Here is an 18,498-nt window from a genome sequence, read left to right as displayed (position 1 = left end):
TTCGTCGAGAGTAAAATGAGCTTTTTATGGGCTTTTAATTATTAATGCTCACTTGTAAAAGGGCTTCAACCAAAATCATCAAAAGAAAAATATTCATTTGGTTAAATCCAATTATATAAATGCTTTTTGTTTCCATTTAAAGGAGAAATATTTTTAAACAATAAGCAGCTATTATATTTTTATGGTATGTGTTTAGAATTTAATAAAATTCTAATAAATAATTCTTATTAGAAAAACGTCTTTATTCTATAGAATATTATATAGGTTAGGTTTGATTTTGACCAAAGCGATAAAAATTATTGGTTTTACAATGTTAGTGTTTTAAGTGTTTTTATCGTATTTGTTTTCTAAAGTTGAACTAGTGGCCCGTGCGAGTGACTGATATTTAAATTATACGAATACCTATATACATGTTAGTCAATAGCCATAAATAAAATACATTACGTTATAATATTACAGTAATAGCTAAGTGCCTATTGACAAATATAATATAACATTCCAGAAATGGTAGTAAATATTAGTGACACAATTTCAACGAAAAAACTGGGAGTGTTGAAGCATAGCTTATTTTTTCATTTAGTCCACAGATAGTTTAAATTATGAGGGTGCTAATTTCAAAACTGGTGGTGCTAATCACCCCAATTCGACAAAAAATACTAAAAGAACGTTGTTAAAATAATAATATGCCCGTATCCCATTAATAATTTTTAATTTTAATTAGTAATTTTAATATTGCAGTAATGTCTGTGATCGCAAAACAATACTTTTGCGAATTTCCCCCTTCCCATTTATACCAATGGCCAATAACCGTTTAGAACGTTATAAGTTATAACTTTTTTTTGTGTAGAGTATTATGTGAATATATTAATTTTTAGTACACAATACCATCAATCATTTGATATTTTTTAATTACAATAATATTGTTTTTATGTGCATAAATTATTCGTTATCAGATTTAAAACTAGACTGGAGTCATTTAGTCATTGGAGAATTCGGGGACACACAATATCGTAACCCACTCACATTTCTGTGCGGTCCACGTAACGTCCGCTCCGTACAGAATAGTTAATCGGTTGTTATTAATAACATATCCGGAGAGTCTATTTATAAAATAAATGCAACCGCGTGCGGGGAATGGGGATAAAAACGGCTTGCGTTGATATTAATTGCGTAAAAACATAATATTATTAATTATTATATTATATAGTATTTTAGTGCTATTCGAACGGGTATGAAGGTTTTTTTTGATTTTTTATCATTTTTTTAATCAATATTGGAAATTCGGCGGTCGGACGGTCTCGATCGAACACAGTACTACGATTTCGTTCGGTGCGGAAAATTCGATGTTATAATATTACAATATCGTATATCTATGATGTATTCTCAAAAAAATACAATTCGTTGTCGACGGACTTATAAATATACTCGCTCGTTGACTCGTACATCTCTGATTTCTAGCGGCGAGTGTTCGTGTGAAAACCACCTCAAACGCACCGAGTCACACGATGAAGTCATAATAAAACATCCTATTGTTTACGCGCCGTAAACAAAAATACAAATACGCGACGTCTATAATAATAATATACATATAGTGGATAAGCGATGGGCCCGTGGCGGCACGACGTCGACACAAGTGATATTTGAGATAGGTTACGTAATCCATTGATAGATTATAACCAATAATAATGACGGTAACCGCTACAATACGCGTCGGCATTATGATAATTATTATAATAATATCGTCGTCGGGTCTCGTCCGCCGTAGTCGTGTGAATTCCTGCGATCACATTTTGTAGCTATTTATTATCATACTCGGAAGCGCCTCGTGCTCGCTAGAAACGACTTAACTCGGTTTACGGCGTTTGCCCGATTTTTACCCGACCGTAATCGATACGCGTGTAGTAAGTTATTGTCGAACGACGTCGTTATCGTGTAAAGTGTAAACGGCGTTTTCCTCAATACCGTGTTCAGTCGATGTTACAACTCTTCTTAGAGTTAGTCAGAGTCAGTAAATTCTCGTAATCGTCATCATAATCAGATGGAAATCTAATCGGCGATTTGTATTGGACTTTGGTCGAAAAACCGAGCGGAATCATGTAAGTCAACTTTGCGCTTTGATTTAAAATACGTAGGTATGGGTATAATTGAAAATATAATAATAATAATGTTATATTTACTTATCGAAAATTCTGCGAAATGCGAATCTTTAATAGATTGTAATGATGTGTTACGTAAACTCACGTTACAATAAAAGTGGTGGGAACTCATTGTAATACATCTATCAGAGTTTGTTTATCATTGATTATTTTTTATTTTTATTTGAAATATACGACCCATCATGAAGAGTAAGATTATGCTAAATTAATAACAACATCAACGCTGTTGACTAAATATTGAGTATTAAAGTGCATGTATAAAATATGTGCTAAGTATAGGTATTAACATACATTTACAACAATAATGATATTGTATACGTGATATTCAAAAATGTGATTAATGATTATTTTATATTGTTTTGAACCAAACAATATAGCTTATTGGATTTGATAAAATATGTATTTGTGTTTTTTTTTTTTTTAGGTAGTCATATACTTACTACATTATAATCGAATTAGTATTTTAATTTTCAATTCATAAATAGACATGGTTGTAAATAAGAACTTAATTACTTTAATACACTAGTATTTACTATATTTACATTGTAGCGATTAAATTGTACAACAAGATTCTACTTAAACTATTCGTATTTTTAAGTACTCATAAAGTCATAACTATCTTAAAATATTTTTTAAAAAACAACTATTTGGTTTTGCACTGTAAAACTTTTCATCTGTAAATTTGATAAAATATATTATATATTATGTTTTAAATATTGTATAATAATCTGTTATAATTTAATGTTTATACCCATAATTTCAAAAAGTTTTAACTCTATGGTCCATATTATAGGCTATGAAAATATTTTTTTAGATAACTCGTTGTCTTGCAAAACAACATTTTTTTCAATATTTCGTGGTTATCAATGTTTAAGTTTATTTACTTATTCTAAGAGAAAACATCTATATTTTAGATTCTGATAGAAGCGAATAGCGATAGATATAGGTATTAATTTTACAATGATGTGTTTGTTTTTTTTGTCTGCTTGAAAACCCTGATATACTCGTATTTTAAAATAACTGGGAAAAAACAAAAGATAGGTATATAAAGAAAGTATTGCCCGGGAATAGTTTTTAATAAAATACATTTTGGCAGAATTAGTCAAAATGATGAAAATTTGCAAATTAATTAATCTTTAAACATTTATTAAGAGTTCAATATTACAAAGTTACTGCTTGAAAATTTAATACAAAGTTTTTCATTTACATTTCATACTAAAATTAAAATGTTTAAAAATATATATGAACTAAAAGTACATTTTTTTTTGTACACTAATACATTTGAAGTTTAAATGCTACAGTAATGTTACCTAACCTAGGTATACTTATACTATTACTGTCGTTCTCATTTAATAATATAGAACCTATTAAAATTCGTTATTCATTATTAAATTATATAAATACATATATATGTATATAAAGTACTAGCTGCTTCGTGTTAAATCTGATTGTCTAATTCTATCACATTTAGCAAGTGGATAAATAATATTATTTATATACATTTATATATTTATTTTAATACCTAAAACTTGATTTTTGTGGGTGGTACTGAAAAGTTTGATTATCGGAGGATTTAAATGGTTATGCTATAAACCTTTTCCAGATTACATACACGGATGTGGACCTTTATATAAAAAAACACGTAAAAATGGGTCCAGTAGTTATTGAGTCTGCTAATATCGGACGGATATACCGACATTCATTTTTATAAATACATAGATAGATAAATCATGTATAAAATATATAATACTTAATTTACTACAAAGTTGAATTGGAATAAAAAAGTAATGTATAATCAATTAAAACTCGTATTTAGTTTGTATTATAGTTTTTATTTCTATGTAATACAATAATATTATGAAATAGCTTTTATAAATAAGTTGCGTGGAGACTTGGGGTATAGTGGGTATATAATTAAATTATATTAGGTATATCAAATATGAATTCATCTTAGTGACATAATTAATAAGACGTTACTTGTAAATAAATATTAAATTTATGGACAAATCAGGTAGTAGTGGCACTACTAAATAATATTTTGTTTATCTGGATTTCGGATATTCACCACTTGAAGATCCAAATTATGTCATTGAATGGTGGAGTACTTATATTATTATTTGTATGAAAACACGATGACAGTTTTACCATTGTGCGTCAGAAAACAAAAGAGACAAAAAGGCAACACAAAAATCTCGAATAAAAGAAAATAAGAAGCCATTTGAATTAGTTTCAAAAACGTTCCAATCATAATAATTTACACAAATATAATGGAGAAAACAAACTTGCATACTACAATAATAATATATAGGTATGATATAACTACTGTATAGCGGTCGTATTTATGAATGAATAGAAATATACTTTTTCGGATGCGGGGATACAAACGATAAATTATTATTATACTTGAATAATGGATATATATTATAATAAAATATGGACTTATCAGATTAAAACAAACTCAACATTGAGATTCCAACATCATTATTTATAGCTCTTACCCTTTCATTAGTTCTGTTTTTTTTTTTTGTTTTTTGTTTTAGTTTTAGCTTTTTTTATGGTAGATTTAGTCACCTGGAGAGAATATATTACCCCTATCAATTTTCGACTATTATCCAATCGGTGCTATAAATATTATATACGTACGTGGTGCGTACAGCTGTATTCGTACAGAGCATACAAATGTAACATAGTGTCTCAACGTGCCGACAACACCTCGAATTCAATATTGAACTTTTTCTAACGTTTAACGCCATCATTAATTGTAAAATCCTCGTGGTAATGTACAAAAACAGAGCAATAAAAAAAAAGATTTGAGTGATTTATTACATAGGTAGGTACTATTTTTGTGGTTAGGTAGATTGTCTTGAATGGATATAATAAATCAAAGAATGGTAAACTATCGTGAGTATAATATAAGAAGTAATAAGTAATAACAAAAAGTTTTTGACAACATGTTTACAATTATATCAATTTATAAGTTAATAATAAAAATATGATTTCAAAATATTTTCAGGGAATCGTTTATAAAAAAAAAATAAAAGGGAAACATAATTTTGTTACAAAGGTAAAACAAAAATTAAATAATTAGGTAGGTACAAACTTAATATACAAAACAATAAGATCAAATATTAGTTATCTTAATAAGTTTCAGGAACATAAAAAAGTTTTTTATTTCTTTAAAAAATATCCGAAACTTCTTTAAAAAAACCTGGGTTCATATGTTTTGTAAAAATTTGCGGTACCAGTGCCTTGTTATTTAATACAATAAAATACTCAATTGTCTATTAAAAGTGACTTATTTATAAATAGCTGTACATAATTTTCAATACTCGAAAAATATATCGGTCTTAAATTATCAGAATTAATTTTAAACAGTTTCAAATTTCTTATGTAACTTATTGAATCCGTGACCTTTCCTTATAAGTCACAAGCTTCATTTATAAAAGTTTTAACCATAAATTACTAAAATATATAATATTTCGTCTATTGATATTTTTTTTTTCATGTTTTGTGTTAAATAAATAATTTAATATTATCTGATGTTTTATTAATAAAAATAAAAATTACAAAATAGTACCAAATGTCACAGACTCTCCACTACCATCTTTTTTTCAAATACTTTTTTTTTATAAAATATCTCACTTAATGTGCTACGGACCACATTTTATGAACCATTGATCTAAATTATTACACATGGTCGTCAAAGTATATTTTTTACATTCTTTAGATTTAATAAAAAAACTAAGTACTTAGATCAATTTTTTTTTGATTACTACCCATTGGTTTGATAATTATTGCTTCATCTATACAGTATTATCTTAAATTACCAATTATTTTATAGTACTTATGTAAAAACATTCACAATCATCACGTTAATCTGCTAAAACTACTGTATATTTGTCTAAATATCCATAGATATAGATAGCCTATGGATAGGAATGTCGAATTTTGTATTTTAATAGTATAAAAAAAAATATATAGTATTATAGTCATGTAAAAATATATCATTAAAAGTTTGTCATCTGTAGAGAAAATTTAAAAGTTAAATTTGATAAAGCGGTGATAGGTAAAAATATAGTTATATGGGCAGTTCTTTGGACACACCAAATATAATATAAAATACAAATTTTCTAACCTAACAGTAGACATTACAGTATACTATTAACATTTGACAGTAGGCAACAACCCAACATTGACGATGTGTATGACGTATATTATAATTTATAATAATGTTTTATATTCGTAAATAGGGTTGCCATTGGTCACAGGAAATAAAATAATTATTGTAATTGAATATCATTTTAGACCTGCATTTTATATTTGGTCAAAACTACCCTAATCAATGTACCATAACAATTTAAATTTAAATTTAACCGAGTTTAAGGCGGGATAAATTTAATGGCATTATATTTAGCTTATCACAAGAAACGCCGTCGAGGATCAGTATTGCTATAGTAGAAATAACATGTTAAATAAAATATGCTAATAAACGACGATTTGAGACTTTAAATTAATATATTTTTGTCATCGTGGTTTATTATATAATATATTATACAAACACACATATTATATGTACACATTATAGACTTGCATACACAAAATATATACAGCACATATTATTATCTAACCTTTCTGGTTTTCCAGGCGGAACGGGCCGGAAACGACCGTCGGAAAATTTATGCAATCGCAACTTCGCGTACACTCGCTACCGCTCGCACTAGTGTGTGTGTATTCTATGACGGCAACGTTATAGTGGTATTATGGTACATGTGTTTTCCTTCCGACGACCACTTATTCCCTATCTGCAATAGCGTATAGGCTCATCGCTGGGAAAACGACGGTGAAAGAGAAAAACCTGCAGCATATATGTTAATGTATGCGTGCGTATTATATACGGTGGTTTCCGAAAATTATCATTTCGATCGTCTGTGTATTATAATATTATCTCACCGTTTCTCCAGCGAAACAAAGCAGGCCCGCCACAACGGCTGAATCATTATTATTATTATTATATTATACTCTATATTATTATTGCGATTTACATAACTAAAGCATATCATATCATATTATATTATAATTATACGACACTAATTCGCGCACGATTGCAGGTATCTGTTCTTAAAAGGCGCGCTCTCAACAGTGCCGGCAAACAAACGTCGGATTCTGCTGAAATAGCGTGGCATGACGCGTGTGTCTGTACGAGACAATTTATAATATTATTAATAACAATGATAACATCCCCATAGGCCTAGTTTTATATAGTGATGCCGTAAAGTAAATGTATACCAATTAAGATGCGAGCAGACACCTAAACCGTGTAATATGATACTCAGTAGCGGCTCGTGAGTTAATATTCTGGGGAGACTTAAAATTATATAACATAAACTACGTACAACAACGAACAAGAAAAACCCTATTATTGAAAATCTAATAATATTATAGTATTACATATTTAGTTAATATTTTTAAGTTTAATTTGATTTTTTTGTTCGTAAGTTAAAGTATTAAAACCACTAATTAATAATATGTCTATTATATTGTATTTTTGCATTTTTAAAATAATTAGAAATATAACAAATATCAAATAGAAGATAGTATAAAACCCTGTAGTAAACGGGTTATAGTTATTAAATCATAAAAATGCATTAAATTATGACAGCGGTCAGCGACTAAGAACGGCGCGCGGTACGGCAATTATTGTCGTGAACCCAGTCTCAATAGAGTCTATAATACGCAGCTTATTCTCCCTGCCCCCTCCGGCCCTCCAACGAACCGGCCATACCATTTTACATGTTATGATTGAAACTGTCGGGCGGCAGTTTCACTGTAAAGGCGACCGTCACCGTCATCGATAAAACTAAAATAGCATTTCTATTAAAATAACTATTTAAAGGTTTTAGATTTGGTTGCTTTCAATTTATAATATTAAACAAAGAAAACGATATAAATTATATAATATTATATTTTCAATTCGAATAAAAATATTTTTATGCATTATTATTTTAATTAATTATTATTTACAAGTAACTGGGTTTTTTTAAGGGGGAGACTCAGTCTCAAAGTCTCCCCTGACGAGCCGCCCCTGATGATACTATTATTATGATATCGTGTTGTACCCTACCGGAAAATTAGTCAGACGCGCGGAACGTTTGACGTTTTACCGCAATTAAATCATCATTATTATACTGCAAGTCGTATTAGGTATAGGTCAGAAATAGTGACAGATTTCAGTTGTCGGCCACTCACTCGGTTTTATTTATTATAATATATACTATATAGGTATATGTTTCTCAGGGAGCAGTGTTAAAAAAGTATCTTATTAACATAATTTGCCAATTGGGTATTTTCGATTATCACGACGTGATATACTTTTACGAAATACGAGGTTATGGAAAATTGTGCTATTCAATTAATTAATTATTATATTTTTATCACGTGTATTTAAAGGTTGGAGAATGTATCAATCTACGCTCCATTGTTCTGATGCATACCTTTATATAGGTGTCTAATTATATTACTTTACTCATTTGATGGAAGGACTTAATTAAAATAATCAAAATAATACGTTAAAAGTAAACATTAGTTTTTTTCTTCGGTAGGTGTAGGTACAATTAGAGTTAGGTATAGCCGTACCTATAGGTATTATATTTTTAGAACAAAAAAGTTTTTTGTTTTCATATTTTGTACTTAGAATTTCCTAATCTATTATGCGTTCGTGAAAGTCTTCCAACGTAATTGTGGTACATCTTATACATTTTTGTTTCATCAATATAATATTACCTGTTCACATATATGCAGGCTATAAATAATATTTTTTTAATGTTTGTTTTTTTTTTTTTTTTGTTACTGTTTGGAGCTCACCTGTAATCGAAATAATAATAACACGCCCAAACGTGTTATTTCATCTCATATATGGTTGTACTACCTCTTAATCGTTTCTATATTTGTGTTCACTATACTTATTATAACTACTTGATTATTGTACAATCATACAGTTGCACTAAACCACCTCAATTAGGAGTCTATTAAGATGTTCGCCACATTTTAAATCTCAGAGCAAAGCGAGGAATGTATATAGAGTTTATAATACTGTGAACAATTACGACAGAATCAGAGCATCAAAAATTTCAAATAACACTGTTGAAGATGATAGGTAACATTATCTACATGTTCTATAGATAGTATGTTGGAATTATTTTTAGATTTTCCTGGTACGTCAGTATACAGCTTTTTGAACGTAATAAAATACTACCAAAAATCTTTAGAGTACCTATAATAAGAAATGTTAGCAATCGCTTTTATAACTAAGTTCGTGTACATTTCTTTTTCAATATAATGATCTATATTCTATATTATAGAATTCAAATTTATATCAAGACACATTGTTCTGTTGCGTTATGGTGACCTAAAAAGGACAAGTGCTAAAAGAGTTATCTATTTTATGTTTACTAGTTTTCTCAAATAATGAATATAAAAAAAAACTATAATCGTTTTTATAGCTTTTTATTAAATTTTAAATTTTATGACATTATAAATTAAATATTGATTTTTGTTTTTGTTTAATATGCTCGCAAGTTAGAAATTTAACGACCGATATAGAATTGTAGAATTTCTTCCCAGAAATTAGTAATAATTATAATTAAAGTAATGAAGGAATTTGAAAAAAAAATAGTGTTACAACGGTTGTTTGTTTTATCAAGAAGGAAAATAGGTAAATACTAAATGATAGTTTTTTATTATTAGATTATTATATGGGACATTGAAAATGCACCTAGGACTTGCAGATGTATCCTCCTAATCACATGAATACTTCAAAATATATTATTACGATAATATATTATTATTAACACTTTGTGTATGAAAAAAAATTATGATATGCACCATATAGGAGACTCGTTTGAAACTTGGCACTTCTTTAATTTTCGTTCAATTGATGCTAGTATATATAAAATATATAATATTTTAATTATAACTACTACATAAGGTAAAGTAAAATATAAATCAGAGATGATTTTCAATGGCGTTAAACAATTTAATATCGATTGTAAAAAATCACCGGCCACAACAGAACCCAAAGTTACAGCATGGTTGTGGTCAATTGGTATAAAGGTAAAGGGGGTAATTATTACGCTCAAAAAGATGCATATAATATATTATTATGATAATAATATAGGTACACACTACTATACCATTTAGGACGAATGCCAAAACAACATTACAATAATATTATAATATGTCGTATGCATTGCGATGATGTCTGGTACTCGCAGATATAATATATATATATATCTATAATCGTGTCCTTTAATAATATACACATCCGTAGCGAACGGTCATTATATCATACTGTACAGTTTATATATTTTACACACTCAATTAACATATTATATAGGCACATCATATAATATATTTAATATTTATTATATGCATTAATTATACATTAAATAATAATATTATGGATATACGTCATATATGTGAACAGACGTACCATTTATCAAGCCACTGTGTGGCTAGTTCCAAATTTGAAATGATCACTCGATGTACCATTGTAATACGCATGCACATATTATTATGTGTACAACGTAAAGTACATTATTTATAGTATTATGTTGTATTCTGTGGTGTAACGTACCCTTCCACCAGAAAAAGGCTTTGCATAATGTGGTTATAATATACCGATTTTTAATCGTGGTTAAAAATTCGATTTGCACATTCGATTTGCTAAATGCCAATAAGCGTTATAACCGGCCAAGAAATATAGCACGGTTTTGTGCTCACCAGTTTTTTTAGCGTCAGCATTTATCGAAGTGTAATAAATATAAAAAACGAAACAAAACAGGTTTCATATACTGTATGTCTGTATTATACCAAAACTATATATGATACTCGTAAATTATTTACGATGTATTTCGATTGTTTTGGAAAATTGTTTTCTAATATTATAATCACCCGTGAATCATTAGGTATTATACAATACGATTTGTCGAAAAACAAACGTATATCTATTTAGCTAACGATCTTGGCCAAATATTATATTAAATTCCTATTAACGCCAATTAACCATTATTATAATATGTACACAATTAGGATTATAAAATACTTATAAGCACTGAGTGTATATACGTTAATCAATGTGTAATTAAGATAAGCGTATCGAGCGTGGAAAGTGATTTTTTATGAAAGAACACTTCAATTTTGATTTGAAAATAATGAAATTCTGACAGGAAACTTAGTGCGCGTACATAATAGAATGTAGTAATATAGAACTATTTATAATAATATTAATTAGAATACGTGTATGGCGTGTTGATAGTATTATATAGTTGTTGTCGCAATAGGTTTAGCAATAAATCGATCTCTAGGTGAATGGTAGTTACATCTAAAATCTAAATAAATAAAAATGTACAATATTGCTATTACTATATAGTCTATAAGTATATAGGTACAACGTGCGAGTAATGTTTAGTCTGTACTATGTATACTATATTATACAGCTTGCGAATTTCACAACACATAAATGTATATATATATTTTAAATAGGTGAATTTTATTTCCATAAATACTAATACTTTCACTGACTTGTGGGAATATGTTACACTCAATGTTAGCTTAAACTTGTATAGGTATAAACTCATTAAACAGTAGTGAAACTGAGCATTTTTCTTTTGATAAAAAATACATATCTATAAAAATTGCAACATTATACATATATATATATATAGGATTACTTACCAATCATGATCAACATCATTTTGTCCTACATTAATGATCTTATTAAAATGTTGGTTTTTGGTAAATAAATAAGAGTGTCATATTTTCATACACCCAGAAGTTTTATATCATTTAAAAAGTATCCTAATAGCGATAGTTATTTTTTCAAACAAAAATCAACATTTTTTTACTGTAAAAACACTGAAAACTGTAAATGATCTCATTATTATTTTAAACATTTTATTGGATCAAAATTAAATTCAAACGAGTAGTTTTTGTATTATTTGACATAGTGAACCATGGGTTATTGCCTTATTGGATTAATTGGTCTATGTCTATGATAATGAGTTTGGAAGATATTGGGGCTATGATGATTTAAAAATGTTAATAATTAATATTAATCTACCAATATTTTATAATTTGTATGTTTTGTGATTCACTCTGTATGCTATGTAGAATTTAATATGGATTATTGGCATTAGATTACTTACGCGTATTATGATTGGATATCAAATTTAAAAAAAAAAAAACATAGGTAAACATTTTAAGGATCACGATATTATTTCAGAGCAAGGACAACAATAGTTATAGTAATAATAATAATAATAATAATAATAATAATAATAATAATAATGATAATAGTAAGTTAATACACCACCGCTGCGGCGAAAGGTGCAGTAAGCACCACTGCAATAATGCATTGACGAGACCAGTTTCCGCGAGACGCAAGGACGAAGTTGTGGAATAATATACGATCGTATTATTATTATTATTGTTATTTATCGTGCGCACGCAGTCTCCGCCACCGCTGTCGTCACTAACATAGTCATACTGATGACTTTCAAACGGCTTCTTGTAGGTAAAAATTAAATAAAACCGACTCTGCTTCTGGCGAATGCAGTACATGTACATAATACATTATACAATATGATATCATCGGATAATTACTACCACGACACGTTACGAACGGTTATTCTGAATCGAAAATGGAAGCTTATACGCATACATAGATCTTAGGTACATATATTAATAATGTCTATATATACGATCCAAAGACAATATACCTCCGGATGGATTTCAGACGTCTGGACTCTGGATTTAATTGTGTCATACGATTTACCGAATATAATCGGTAATAATATTTTTAAAATAATAAAAAAAAAAATAATACATTTCACAGTAAAGTTAACGTGTTGTGGGGCAAAATTACGATCGAAATCGATAGGTGTATCATGTGCATATATTTTGTTCACGATATTGTGGTGATTTTCTTGCAGACCTCATAATTTTCTCGGGTACAAGTTTATTTAATTTAGGTCGAATAAAAATAATAATTTTTTGTTGTATATTCGGCGGAAAGAGTGATAAGAACTAGGAAAACGATACGTTTTATTGTTATTATATTACTTTTGTAATAAAATGGTAGTCGGGAGAAATAAAAATTGTAACTGTATATTATACATACACACACACACACACACACACTCATCGTTGTACCATATTGTTTTGGTGCAATAAACATTGTGGTGACTTGTTCACGTTTGCAATAACGCAACATAATATCGTTCGTGTACGCGTACCTTATCTAAAAAATTATAAGTTAATTTTATACGTACGATTGTTGCGTTTTATTTCAATGATAAGCGTTTTCCTTCTTTCAATTACTATTACTATTATATACCTATTTGCCTAGAAACTTATTACGCGTCAGAACGGAGGTTTTTTTTCACGTAGTGTGTTCGCGTTTGTGTCATAATATATATTTTATCGCAACGACATTATACGAGTAAAATACACGTACAAACATACACGCGTGATATTATAGAAAAACAGCCGAGCTGGAGCAGATTTCATTATTGTACGCGAATATATTTTGTACAGTCAGTTTTCTTCATACTTGTGTCGCAGTCATAACATATAATATAAATTCTGCGGCGGGGATCACGAAATAATGTTAATAATAATAATAATAATAATACTAACCTTACAGTTAAACAACGCGGTTTAACCCCTGCCAACAACAGTAAGAGGTTTATATACATAATATTATACGTAAATAGGTGCCTGGTATATGGTATATAATACACATATAAATGCTGTTAATTATATATATATATATATCATATAATATGTATTGCGAACAGTAGTATTGGGAGTGTACAAAGTGGGTATCAAATTTTAATACTCCCTCATTGATTGATAAATTATATTTTGTAAATCTAATTTTTTTTATTAAATTGTTGTATCTATTATAATATATACGCAATTAATAGAAAATTGTTATAAACTATATTTTATAGTCATTACGATAAAATAAATAAATATACAGCTATAATAGGTGTATATTGTACAGGTTAATTACAAACAGATCGAATTTATTTCAACTTTGAATCACCAGTAGTTTTACAAATTCAGTAGGAGAGTATAGTAGAACTGTACAGTAACTGCGTATATAAGTGTATTAGATAGTCGAATACATCTGTTTGATCGTATCAGAATTATTGCGTTTGCGTTGCTCGTATTATTAATAATAATTTATTACCCATATTATGTACGGGTATATCGCAACGGGTGAAAAGTTTAAACTGTATTATAAAATATATTATACCTAGTATAGTTGTTAATTATTTCCGACAATGTTTGTCACGAATGTACGAGACTGCCGTTGCGCAGAATTGCACGGGGTTTGTGTATAATTGTATCGTATATTCATACATAAAATACACGTCATGATGTAATTAATGAATAATATAAATAATGAATTGGAAACGAACTCACAGTTATACTGTATTTAATGATGATTAATATTTACTTTAAGAATATATTATGTATAATTAAAATTATTATTTTTCACTGTTTTAAATACCAATAAGTAATAAATGGTGTGAGTACTCAGCAATTTTTCCAAGTGTTTTAACTCTTATGTTGTGTGCGATTTAGACGAATACAAACAAAACATTGTTTTCAATCTTCTTAATTTGGCAATTTGAAGGACCTAAATTTAAATTGATAATCTACACAACTATTAGGGTTTCAGTTTAGGCGTTTTTGGAAACAAGTACATTTTACGGACTATTGAATAGGTACAAATGTACAAATGTACAATAATAAATTGTTGACTATATAACATAGCAAAAAAAGGATGCGATAAATTATATGATAAGATCGTAAGTTTGGACAGCAAACATCATTTGAAATGAAAATAAAGAATAATAATATAAAAAAGAAAAAAATTCAAATTATGGTAGTAGGATTTTTATCGCTCTTCAACTATAATTGTTTCGTTATTATTGATTTTAAACATCAATATTATAGGCTGTAGAAGTGTACGATTTGTTTAACATTTGCCCGGGATAAATTTATTAATTACGGTTATTAAAGTACACAGCTCTTTTAAATTGTTATTTGTTGAATATAAATATATCTATACATTTACATGGTTAAACCAAAATAATTACAATTAAAAAAACTCCAATATATATATGATATATGTTAGGTATATTATACTTTGTATTCATCGATTCAAACGCTACACCGACGACGCCCACGCGTTATGTTATATAAACGTTACAAATAGGAACTTGATATTAAAAAATATAATATTGTTATATAAATGGATTTTTTTATTGGAAAAATATAAATCAAACATGCATAACCATCCCAGTTGTGTACGTATATTAAACATACTGAACGAGGTTTGAACATATTATACTGTTCATTTTCTGTTTGATTTCAACTCGAAAATATTAATTTAAACTAAACCGTTTGTAAAATACAACGATCGACGTCGATTGTATTTATTGAAACTCTGATTACAATATTATGTATTACATAAAAATGAAAAAAAAACTTACGGCAAAATGATGTCTAAACAAACCGTAAGATTAAAGTTTATAATATAATTTTACATCCATGAATTGGTATTTTGTAATCGTACATTATTTGTTATTACATATATTATTTCACTTTTAAATTGAAATCGACGATTCCTTTGGTAATACGGTTTTCACATATATTACGTAATTTTAGTAAATGCTAATCAGGGTGAACATAATATTACATAGAATTATATATCGTTTGACTGTTTGAGTGTAGGTGCACATCTGTACACTCAGTAGTCTGTGTATATTGTTTAAGTATATTTAGCGTCAACTCAGTCGAATAGAAGAAATTAATAATAATTTTATTTCTATGTATATTAGCATATAGTATAATATGTCATATAATATTATTGTAATATAACTTATCTAATATATTATGATAATGAATACAGTGACGACCATCGATGATTGCCCAATTTGACACTGCGAATTATCGTTGTTTTTCCAGAAATAAGTAACAGCAGATCGGAGGATACCACTGCAGCAATCAAATGGAAAAAAAATCACAATGTGTGGACAGGGCGGGCTACGAAGGTTTCGAGCTGTTGGGGTTCAAATTCGAAGTGGAAGACACGGCGTTTTCGATGGTCGCCACCGTCTTGTTCATGGTGCTCTTTTACTTCGGGCTGTACATCAGACAATGCGACGAGCTTGGCGTGGAGAGATTTAACAGTTGATACTCAGCAGTCTACACCTCGCAACATTCAGCCAAGTAGCGATGGTGTAGGAGTGGTTGATAAGGGGGGGGGGAAGTCATTAGGTTAGGTTTTACACTACAATAGTGGTACCGGAGCATTATATTTTGGTGTACCCGAACACTGTATTGTACACATGTAGATATCTAGTATAATATGTGCGGTTTGTGTACGTTACGTTTAATTTTTTTTTTAAATTATAAAAATAAAATAAAAAAATCTTTGCACAGTCCACGGAAGTGGAAGCTGACATCCAGATAATAATAATAACATTTTGGTGTTGGTAAAAGGCGTGGGCTTAACAAAAACTTTTAAAATGGTAAAAAAAATATTGATATTATTATTTGATTTTTAAGTCGATACCCGGATGACTGAACATTTTGTAGCGGAGCTGTCAATGTTTTAAACGTTTTTATGATATAAATCGCGACGATCGTGATCACGATTTATGTATCTCTTCGAGTACGTATATATATCGTTCAGCGTTCTCAATAAAATTTTTGTAAGTCTCCGTGGCGGGGCGAGATGGGAACGCACATGAATTCTCTACAGTATCATACGTATTAATACATTTATGTTTAATAGGTGATATAAATCGCATTGTTGTGTTTTCTACACACATTACCATCGTGTATTTTGTGAAACTGCAATGGGCATAATATAATAATTACTATATAAGAATTAAAAACAAATTTTTCAGTTTGTGGGTTGGATTCGCATATATACAATAATTAAACAAAACCGTTGTTATTGCATTAATAGTTGCACAGTGGAAAACACACTTCCGCGTACACATATCCGATACGAATGTAAAACAGTTAATATTAAAACCTTACCGATACTAAACCTGTATAATACTGTTAACCAGGATTACAAAACATATACCTAATTGTTATGTCTTATATTATGTTTAATGTTTATATATATATTTTTTATGTACCTACTCATAATAATATAAGTATTATAAAAATATTTTACTATAATGTCTGTAAAAAAAAAAAAATAATTTTCAAAATCCAATACGTTCCCGTGTATTGTATACGTGTACCTTAACTATTATATATTGTTGACAGTATTCATTTAATATTATTATGCATTTTTTTATAATATATATATTGTATATATATATATTTCTGCATTGTATAGTTTCAGTATTATTTATTATTTTTTGATCCCTTGCTGCAGGATAACATTGCAAGACTGCAAACCTAAATGGCGGAATACTTTAACGACGACGAATAATAATATAATATTTTACCTACGTATACGCAATACAGGTATAGTTGCATTGAATGGTATAATTAAAAGGAAATCATATTAATGATATTCTTCTCTGGACGCACATAATAATATGTAATATATAAATACATGTGTATAAATATTATTATGAAAATATATCTTTGATATTTATTATATATATTTAGTCTCCTGTTTAATGTATTTTGTGTGTACAATATGTTATTTTGTTTCATCCATAGAACTATAGAATATAATGTATGTGTATTATTATTAATTATAAAGATATGTTTGTAAATTTCCATTTGCGTAACATACATATTGGTTGATATATACCTCATATTATGTGAACGTTTAATTTACATTTCTATATCTAATTACTTGTATAATAATAGTATATACTATACCTAAACCTATACTATAATCATTTAACAATATATATTATCACTATTATGACGAGTAAAGTAGAAATTCAGATACATTTTGTAAGCGTGTAAAGTGTAGGCCAAGAATGTGCATTTTATTGCACAGAATTAGAAGATGTGGGAAATATGTACGATTCAATTCAGAGATTGTTGTAAAACCACGTCTTTCACAGCAAATTCATAAAATGAGCATGCTCGGAAAACGAGAGAAATTCTTATAAATTGTTATATATTTATGTAACCATTTCTTTTAAACCTACAGTTTGAAAATTGTTGATTTAGAGTGAATTTAATTTACAGTGAATATTAAAAAAGGTATATTTGTTGATGTTAAATATTCAAATATTTTATGTGGAAATTGTCGTTTTTGAAATTAAACTCTACATCCATTTAT

General features: G+C 28.4%; 1 protein-coding gene and 1 long non-coding RNA gene across 2 annotated transcripts in view; one reads left to right on the top strand and one right to left on the bottom strand.

The window, feature by feature from the left end:
- Positions 1-18,498, bottom strand: part of LOC114129414 (EGFR adapter protein-like) — a 136,120-nt gene that overhangs the window by 88,797 nt on the left and 28,825 nt on the right. The gene's annotated exons all lie outside the window — the stretch shown is intronic.
- LOC126551456 (uncharacterized) lies at positions 1,743-18,091 on the top strand. Its single transcript, XR_007605354.1, has 2 exons — positions 1,743-2,096; positions 16,197-18,091. It is a non-coding gene; the product is annotated as an uncharacterized LOC126551456 (long non-coding RNA).

Source organism: Aphis gossypii, chromosome 3, assembly GCF_020184175.1.
Source record: "Aphis gossypii isolate Hap1 chromosome 3, ASM2018417v2, whole genome shotgun sequence".
NCBI lineage: Eukaryota > Metazoa > Arthropoda > Insecta > Hemiptera > Aphididae > Aphis > Aphis gossypii.
This window is presented reverse-complemented; position numbering and strand designations above follow the sequence as displayed.